The sequence below is a fragment of the Haliotis cracherodii genome, unplaced genomic scaffold (assembly GCF_022045235.1).
Source record: "Haliotis cracherodii isolate W230 unplaced genomic scaffold, xgHalCrac1.p SCAF_3, whole genome shotgun sequence".
Classification (NCBI taxonomy): domain Eukaryota; kingdom Metazoa; phylum Mollusca; class Gastropoda; order Lepetellida; family Haliotidae; genus Haliotis; species Haliotis cracherodii.
In genome coordinates, this window is record NW_027266286.1 from 66,798,113 (window position 1) to 66,809,142 (window position 11,030).

Genomic DNA, 11,030 nt, shown 5'->3' on the forward strand with positions numbered 1-11,030 from the left:
TGACCTGCAGACGCTCTATTACTAGACCACGAGGTGAGGTGAAATGGGGTTTAACGTCGCGTCCAAGATTATTGCACTTATATAGCGACGTGCATGTACGTATGTGTGTGTGGCTGCTTGTACTAGTCCGGACTGATGCCGATTTATAGTGCTAGCTCACTGAGATACCATGCCGCAGTTTAACATGAATACCCCACTCAGACACAGTATACTGACTCCGAGCCGACCAGTCCTTGTTTTAGCCCCTAATGCCGAGCGCCAGACAGGGTAACAACAAGCACCATCTTTTAACGTCTTTTGGTATGACGCGGTCAGGGATCGAACCCCGGACCTTCAGCTCTCCGGGCGGACGCTCTACCATTAGACCACGGAGGCGGTCTACTAGACCACGAAGATCCGATCTTCGCGCCGGGCTGAGCCGAATACACCATATGGAGCTATAGGACCTGTAACACAACTCATCGACAAGAAAACAATTAGAGCCAGCTTCTATAATAGTTATCATGATAACTGAATATGCTTGTCAAACCAAGTATAAGTGTAAATTCCCAACAATAAAGTTACCTTATTTAAAAATATATATCGACAAAACAACAAAATGTAAACCAGAACAATGCTTAATTTCAAACTAAACTTGCCAAATCATTGTAGACTTGGGTTGGGTTTATTTCTTAATGTATTCTCTAGGATTTGGGAGACAGGCTTCAGAAACATATAACTAATTTTTAACACTTACACTCTGTATGTAATTCTAACACGAAAAGCCTGAATGTACCACAGACACTAACACTCTGTATGTACCCAAAAACATGATGTGTGTAGCATGTATGTATGTTTGTTTGTTTGTTTGTTGTTGTTTAAAGCCGCACTCAGCAATATTCCAGCTCTATGACGGCAGTCTGTAAATAATCGAGTCTGGACCAGACAATCAAGTGATTGACATCATGAGCATCGATCCACGCAATTGGGATACAATGACACTCATCAACCAAGTCAGCAAGCCTGACCATCCCGTTAGTCACCTCTTACGACAAGCATATAGTCGCCTTTTACGGCAAGCGTGGGTTGTTGAAGACGGATCACGGGTCACGGGTCGTCTCTGTTTGTAACCCTAACACGAAAAGCCTGAATGTACCACAAACACAAACATGTAAAATACATTAAACTATATACCTGATCATCCGGGTTTGTCAGACCAAATAATACCCTCATCCACGATACACGTGTTCCTATTTCATGATTGATGTAAGGTAGATACACGTGTTCCTATTTCAAGATTGATGTAAGATAGATACACGTGTTCCTATTTCATTATTGACGTAAGGTAGATACACGTGTTCCTATTTCAAGATTGATGTAAGATAGATACACATGTTCCTATTTCATGATTGGTGTAAGATAGATACACGTGTTCCTATTTCAAGATTGATGTAAGATAGATACACGTGTTCCTATTTCAAGATTGATGTAAGATAGATACACGTGTTCCTATTTCATGATTGACGTAAGGTAGATACACGTGTTCCTATTTCATGATTGATGTAAGATAGATAGATACACGTGTTCCTATTTCAAGATTGACCTAAGATAAATAGATACACGTGTTCCTATTTCATGATTGATGTAAGATAGATAGATATACGTGTTTCTATTTCAAGATTGATGTAAGATAGATACACGTGTTCCTATTTCAAGATTGATGTAAGATAGATACACATGTTCCTATTTCATGATTGATGTAAGATAGATACACGTGTTCCTATTTCAAGATTGATGTAAGATAGATACACGTGTTCCTATTTCAAGATTGATGTAAGATAGATACACGTGTTCCTATTTCATGATTGACGTAAGGTAGATACACGTGTTCCTATTTCATGATTGATGTAAGATAGATAGATACACGTGTTCCTATTTCAAGATTGACGTAAGATAAATAGATACACGTGTTCCTATTTCAAGATTGATGTAAGATAGATAGATATACGTGTTTCTATTTCAAGATTGATGTAAGATAGATACACGTGTTCCTATTTCAAGATTGATGTAAGATAGATAGATACACGTGTTCCTATTTCAAGATTGATGTAAGATAGATAGATACACGTGTTTCTATTTCAAGATTGATGTAAGATAGATACACGTGTTCCTATTTCAATGTTGATGTAAGGTAGGAGAATAAAAAGATAGTTAACGAGCGGCGTTACGCCACGGTGAACGGGTATGAACCCATCTTCCCGAGGCAAGAGAGTTAACTGACTTTAAAAGTCCAGTTTCCACCCTTGGATGTTATGTCCCTTCTATGTTTCTCCTATGGACCAATCAGATTCCACCCCTCGTATCACTTGCATTTGCTTCAAACAAAATGGCGGCGCCCAGTCAAGACGATCTGATCGATAATAAAGATCTCTATTGTGATAAAACGGATCTTACATCGTGAGCACCTTGATTAAAAACATGAAAAGATTTAGAAAATATCTGTTGACACCGAGTTGTTGGTGCACATGCTTTACAAATCCTGCAATCGACCGAAATCTTCATGATAGTTTACGAACCGGATTTCGATTTCATTGCGCGATTTTGATTGGACTATGCATAGACTCGTTAGTCCAGCCAAAATCTAACTTCATAATACCAGCCTAGTTCGGCAAGGGTGGAAACTGGACTTTTATAGTCAGTTAACTCTCTTGCCTCGGGAAGATGGTATGAACCTCGCCGTCATGAAGTTGTCCAACAGCTGATCAATACCAGAGAAGCAGTGAATGACCAGCGTGACCTATGAAAGAGAATTAGTTGCCTCACATGTCTCTGTGATCACCAAGTTGCAGCAGTCTATACCCACATATGGTGGTGACAAGAGGGACGCTGGGCACCAGCCATCACTGATTAAGTATAGTCACATAAAAAAAATCGGGTGTTCTTATCTTCTTTTGAGTAGTATATATCAATTCTATTCTGATATGGATACAGCGTATCATATCTCCATTTGATGATGAACTGCCCTTGACATAACTTCGTAAGAGAACTGACGTCACCATATCATTAAGAAAGAAAGCATCTGCTATTTGAATGCTATTTTTGCGCCTTCGATTCAAAACGAAGTTAGAGCAGCGAAAGTGTCAAAACTATTTAATGCCAATGTGTCATATTTAAATATTGATTTAGAAATATTTTTGCTTTTATTGAGATATAAACCACATCCGCGATATAGCTGGAAACTTGCTTACTGCTTTTTGATCTCTCGATCCAATTGTTCGTAGGACAAGTGGGGCTGTTGGGTTCTTGTTGACTTTAGTGGTTAAAGCGTTTGTTCGTCAAGACCCGGTTCGATTCCACGTACTTTGTGTACCCATCTGACAAGTGTAAATTGGCTCGGCGTCCATGGCCGAAAGCTTTGAGTACACAATGCCATTCAGAAAGTGACCAGATGTAACGAATGTTATATTTGGGATAACACTTTCTTTGTAAATTACAGATTCTATTACATTTGTGGTTTGAGGTCCAACCGGGATTCGAACCCACACTCTCAGGGTGAGGCACCTAATCGCCGGCACACGAAGTTAGCGATCCAACCCACTCAGCCACCGAGCCTTCAACAACTGGTAGTCTGGACCACGTACTGTGTGTACCCCTCTGACAAATGTAAATTGCCATGGCTCCCATGGCCGAAAGCTATGAATACACCACACCACTTTCTACTTGGCATTCTCTATTCATAGCTTTCTGGTCATAAGAGTGGGTTAAATCGCTGACTTTGGAATATTGCTTAAAACGGCGTAAAACCATAGTCACTCTCTCACTTATCAGACAAGTTGTTTTGACCTTGGTGTAGACACGTGACATTAGGGGTGTTACTTGCACAATTGTAACGTTTTTCCTTTTAGAGCGTCCCTTATTGAATATTCATTGCTAGAATGCTTAACCATCAAACTGTTATTTTCCGAGGGCCAGTCACACGTTAGTTGGGTTTTGTAATCGTTCAACACAGCGGCAGAATCCCTGGTGGCGTGAACGGCACGAAACATCCTGGATACGGTTGCCATCGAAACTAACACTGCTGTGTTGTCACGCCTACCTTGAAGCGCGACCCTACGAGTAATATAGCGTCAGCTGAAGAATGATACACCTTTACACAAATAAAGCCTGTACCCAGCACTTACACGTGTCTCTTTGAAATATCTGCATTTGGAATTGATCTCACTTTAATAAATACCCTAGTTGCAACCAATACCCCAGAGAAGGACATATAGACGAGGGTTGTTTCACAAGTTCTGAGTCTCACATACAAGGAATTGCGCCATGGTGAGACCTTTTGCAATGGACGTTACATGATTTCATATAGTATATCGACAGAAATTTGAGTCCATTGAGCAAAATGTTTCGCTGTGACAAGTCAGTGGTTTATGATTTATGAAAAAGGGATAACTTGAGGAAAGTCTTGTGATTAAGTTCTCCCAGAAAAAGGGCTCAACACCAAATGCCATCAATAAAGATATGAATACAACACTAGGGAGGGATGTCCCTTCCTATGCCACTGTTAAGAGGTTGTCAGTGGAGTTTAAGCGTGGCGGGAAGAGCATTGAGTCTAACCCTTGCCCTGGTGGGCATATGGCGTCAGCAACACAAACATTGATCAATGAGAATCCCCTCAATGGGTTATTGTGATTGTGATGACCCACCAGCAAATCTGATAACAAACGCACCAGGCACGTGTCTCGTTATAATCTAGTTCTGTTTGAAGCTGATCCAGAAAGGTTCTTGCACCGATTTGTGACTATGGATGAAACCAGTGTTCACCACTTCAAAACAACAATCAGTACAGTGAAAGCTTTTGACAATAGGGAAGGAAAAGGCTGTTCCATCCGCGGGAAAGGTAACAACCTCCGTGTTTTGGGATGGCGAGGGTGTCATCATGGAGGACTATGTTCCAAAAGAGCATATTATGCTGCACATTGAGGCAATTACGGAGTGAAATTAAGACTGCGAAACGTGGAGAGCTGAGAAATGAGAGTGCTAACCCCCTCCCTGAATCCAGAATACCATCTATTTTTTCACTCATTTGCTCATTCTCATTGGCTCATTCCTGAATCCCGTATACTAATTAACACAAATCTCAATCACATGTCAGAATTCACTCTATGAAAGCAGAACACACGGCAACAATGGTTTCTTGAAATGGGAGACAAGGATATCCATTTGGTGGCATGAAAACAAAGCTTCTCCGCTCCGGTCTTATTTGAGTGTCTTTAAAAATTCAGGCGAAAAGCTGCCTCAAAGAACATGACAAAATGCCATAAAATCAACCATGGATTGATTGGGGAGTTCTAAGCCTCACATAGAAGGAATATTGTGTGAAATCTGTTGTTCTGGACATTACATGATGGCATAGAGGTACGAGGGGTGTTCATTAAAGATTTCTCCTACACCACTTAGGGTTATCATATTTGGTTCAAATTTCACATGTGTAATGATACATGTATCTATGGGTTACGTCTGAATTTGCAGCACCGAACTATTAATCTTACCACTTTTAAGGTGTTATGATCGAGTAGGGTGTGACAATGGAGCCAGTAGAATACCGAGCAGTGATTAGGTTTTTATATTAGCACATCAAAAGAAACTTTCAATGAAATGAAAGCAACTTATGGGGAAGATGCCCCATCATATGACGTTGTTAAACACTGGCATTACCAGTTCACGTGTGGTCGGACATCTGTGGAAACAGCTGCCATTCCTGGTCGCCCCCATTCAGCCATTGATGAGGACACTATCCATCAAGTGGAGACCGCCATTTTGGCAGATCGACGTATAACTGTTCGCCAATTGGCACAATATGTCAAGATCAGTGTAAGGTCTGTGGAAAAATTATCCATGACAATTTGAACATGCAAAAGGTGTCTGCACGATGGATTCCCAGGTTGCTCACACCTTTCCAAAAGCAGGAACGAGTCAGTTGCTCAAAGGATCTTTTGGACATGTGCCAAAAAAAACAGGCAAACTTTTTGGACAGACTTATCACACAGGATGAAACATGGGTCCATCACTATGATCCTGAGACTAAAGTTCAGTCGATGCAATGGAAGCATGTGGAGTCACCACCCCCAAAGAAGGCATGTGTCCAACCCTCTGCAGGCAAGGTCATGCTCACGGTGTTTTGGGACCAGCAGGGAGTAGTGATGATGGATTTCTTGGCAAAGGGTACCACAATTACAGATGCTTATTATGCTTCACTGCTGCGGAAATTGCGGGACGCTATCAAGCTTAAGAGGCGTGGCATGCTGACCAAGGGTGTCCGTCTCGGGCAAGACAATGCTCCAGTACACAACTCTCATGTTGCCCAGACAGAAGCGCGGTCCTATGGCTGTGAAATCCTTCCACATCCTCCTTACTCTCCTCACCTTGCACCATCTGACTTCCACCTCTTTCCAACCATGAGGTCAATTTTTGAAGGGAAAACGTTTCACAGATGATGAAACACTGAATTCTGAAGTCATTTCCTGGTTTGAGACGCAAAATGAGGGCTTTTACAAGCGAGGTCTCCATAGTTGCATAAAACGATGGGAGAAGTGTGTAACTCTTGGTGGTTCCTATGTGGAGAAAGACTAATACCTATGCCAAGTTTCATTCCACTAGGTCCATCGGAAGTGGGTCAGGGGAAATCTTTACGGAACACCCCTCGTATAGCCACAAAAACTTGAATCAATTGAGAAAATTGTTTCGTTGCAACGAGCAGCGGTCTGTGACCTTTAGAAATTTAACGCCGCTTTTAACTGTTTTCCAGTTATATCACGGCGTGTCAGCTTAATGTCGGAGAAAAGGCCGAAGTGATGCAGGTCTCAGACGTTTACCACTTCGGTGAAACCCACGAGCACGGGTATGGTGCTGACAAACCTAGAAACATAATCGGGGCGAACAGGGATTCGAACCCACAATCATAGGTTTCTGGCGTGCCCAAGGGATGCAATTCTGCACAGCGATTCGCGGCGCTTTAGACGGCTGGGCCACCCGTGTCCCCTTTAGAAGATTGAACTAAGGAACATGCAATGATCACGTACTTGCAGATTGTTGTTTGGACTAGACTGAAACTTATCAACAAATTCTCGTAGATAGACGAGAAAGTGATACAGGTCGTAGATGCTAACTTTGGTGAAACCTACAAGTCTGGTTCCTAAAACACCGACGACCATATTCGGCGAGGGGTCCGGATCCGGGTTCGAGTGCCCACATGTGTCCAAAGTCCATTTCTGGAATGTTGCTAAAGGCGACGTAAAATCATATTCACTCACTCCAGAGACACGGAAACGGCGGTGGCACTGTCTAGACGCTATCACGTTCTTGCAATATATTTAAAACAATCTAATGATGATAAAGTCACAACTTTGATTTGATGTCTCTAAGTATTTAATTTCTAGTCTGCCGGGATATAATTTCCGTCACATAGCCTTTAGTTATATTGTCCGTCGCGCGGACGCTGCATCATGAAGCATTACAGGATGGATTGAAACACATTAATGACAAACCATCCTCGAGTATCCCGGGTATTATGTCTTCATTTTGTTCACGATACGTACCCTGGATCATTTGCCATCATTACTTCGTTTCGGGAGTTACTCTATCTCTCCTATCGTTAACTCAGCACAAAAGTCGTCTCCTCGCACATTGAGTTCTTTGATTGGACAGGTATTTTCAGCCTTGTTCTCTTCGATTTGGGTTCATGGGTATTTATCAGAATAGAATGGCGATATAATATCAATGGATAATCGGGGATATGACAAACAAGACGTCAATAACGCAACAAGTATGGCTGGTCAAATCTGAGCTACTCAACTGAGAATATGAAATTTACATCTATAAATTTACAATGGCGTATTCTGAACAGAGCTGGACTGTCTGGTCGAGACTCGAATATTAATAGGTCGCCGTCATACTGCTGGAATATTGTTTATAAACTACCCCATGAAATTATTTTACAAGGAAATCGGCTGGTTCTTTGATCCCATTAGGAACAGAAACAGGACAGTGTTATAGATAGTACATGTACACTGGTATTTGCCATCTGTTACCATGGCAGGGAGGTCAATGCCTGCCAAGCGTACGTATATATTCTTTATTACTTGCCCGTGAAGAGATCACCCGTTTAATAAACATACAGCTGAATTACACATTGTGTAATACCAAAATGCGTGCTTATGTACTCTCGGAACACGTTTCACGAACAAATATTGAAAGCTCTCAACATCCCTTGGCTTATTCAACAACATTGCGTGTGGAGATGATAGATCACTGAGAGGAACTTATGCACACTCGATGACCCCAGCAACCTTGTTGCTAGGTTGACGTCACATGGCATTGTTTCGCCGAAGGATCTTGCAACAAAATTCCACAAATTACGTCATCGGGTATTGTGACGTGATTGTAAACTTTGAGGTGCAAGGCCCCGTTCCACAAGGCGATCGTGCGGTAGCGCGACGACAGTCGTTGGTCTAAGTTAAAGTATATGAGCTGCGATAACCTTAACGCTACGATATGTTTGTGGAACGGACGTCTGAATTCTAAAGGTGGACCATTGGGTGGTATTAAATTCATACGTTTCAACTTTTGACGTATTTGAAGTATTACTGTGTTAAACTCAGTTGGATTATGCCGTGGATCGTGTATGTGTCAGCCTATTTACACTTAACAGTATAATTCTAAAAACGTTATAAATGGCCAGTAATAAATAAAATACTAAACTCGCTCCCGTGTAAAACCAATTTTATGAAACTCGTGAATAGTTATGGTATCTGATTCGCTTTCGCTCAGATACCAGAACTATTCACTCGTTTCATAAAATTGGTACTACACGGGAGCTCGTTTAGTATTCTATATGTATATTTCCTTTGTTTCTACGTAGCTTTTACAAACATTACCAACATCTGATTCTCACTTATACATAGGCAACCTGGCTGATTCAGGTATCCTCATTCATACAATGGCGCGGAATGATGTCACCAATGAACAACTGATTTAACTGTTCCAAGCACTATTTGACCCGTGAATATTCCGGGGTAGAATAGGTCTTCAGCAACCCATGCTTGCCTTAAAAGGTGACTATGCTTGTCGTAAAAGGCGACGAACGGGATCGGGTGGTCAGGCTGGCTGACTTGGTTGATGCATGCCATCGATCCCAATTGCGTGGATCGATGCTCATGATATCAATCACTGGATTGTCTGGTTCAGCATCGATTTATTTACAGACGGCTGTCATATAGCTGGAATATTGCCGGGTGCGGCGTTAAACAACCAACCAACAAACCAACCAACCAAGCACTATTTCATACGGCGGGTCGCCGTGATAACCTCTATTTAGAAGCCGTGTACGATTTTATTTATATATACATGTACCGTAAACTACCTTCCTATTGTGTGAAGTAAAGATTTACCGAATTAAAAAATACAGTGTTCATGATACAACCAGCGAATCTTGTATCATAAAAAAGAAGCACGTGCAGCCTACTGGCGGACAGTCAAGAATAATTCAATCCCCATAGAGTTTAGCCAGTTTCCTCGAGCTTCGTAGCGCTGTCTGGCCTGATCTCTGGTGCAATAAAGGAAGTGATTGATTTGTTCACAGCAATTGGATCGATCTGGTTGGAACTGGTTCCAGTAGTCTACAGAAAAGACGAGGGCGCTGCTTGCCTCAGTGACCCCTGAGTCTTCTTGCTCGTAAAAAGTAAATGTCCCAACATAAAAAAAACAATAAATAGATACTTCTAGGTAAAGCTCGAGATATCACCAGTTTAGCTGACTCGCAAGCAGCTCTACGGTAAGACTCATTGATGAGAAGGCGAGCGTCCTCGCACTTCAACTATGATAATTAAGGGCAAAACTATACTTTATTACACTACACATAGGGGTAGAGCAAACTTCTAACTATACATGCTATTCATGTATTGATTCTTTGATATTATGGAGGGGGGTCTTGGATTTTATCAAACAAAATAAATTGTCCCCGTAAATTCTGGAGAAAAAAAAGATAAATATGTTTCATATTGTTGTGTGTGTGTGTGTGTGTGGGGGGGGGGGGGGCAATGCATTTTTTTTTAAAATAATAAATTATATGGTATCAATATAATATCCCAGCTCCACCCATCCTAAGAACCTCACATGATCGGTCCCTCATCTTTGACAAATTCAATCACGTTCATCTTCCTGGTTTTAATTAGCCAGATTCATTAATACACGTGTGTTAAAATAAAGATTTATCATGTATTTTGCACTATTTTCCCGACTGGTTTCATTCCCACCTCCGATCCTTGCAATTACTGTGTTCATTATAGCAGGGTGTGTTCAATAAGTCTGCCTAATTATATCCAAATCAATTAGATATGGCCAGAGTACAGTCAAGAGTAGGCTCGTAAATTTTCTAAAAGTGTCTTTGTGCTAAATGTGTATATTGGAGCCTAACGCCATTAAACCATGCAGTACAAAGACATGGATGCAAAGTTGCAGCATCATCGGTGCCGTGGTTTCGGGGAAGTTGATTACCACACACGACAGACAAAGACGAGGGACAAAATAACATACCATGGAATAAGCTCACTTGACTTCATTCAGATGAGTTTAAAAAATTATTTTTTTTCCAACAGCTTAACATCAATGCCTTCACGCATCTGACAGGGGTATTAACATCAATGCCTTCACCCTTCAGGCAGGGGTATTAACATCAATGCCTTCACTCTTCTGACAGGGGTATTAACATCAATGCCTTCACCCTTCTGGCAGGGGTATTAACATCAATGCCTTCACCCTTCTGGCAGGGGTATTGACATTAATGCCTTCACTCTTCTGACAGGGGTATTAACATCAATGCTTTCACTCTTCTGGCAGGGGTATTAACATCAATGCCTTCACCCTTCTGGCAGAGGTATTAACATCAATGCCTTCACTCTTCTGGCAGGGGTATTAACATCAATGCTTTCACTCTTCTGACAGGGGTATTAACATCAATGCCTTCACTCTTCTGGCAGGGGTATTAACATCAATGCCTT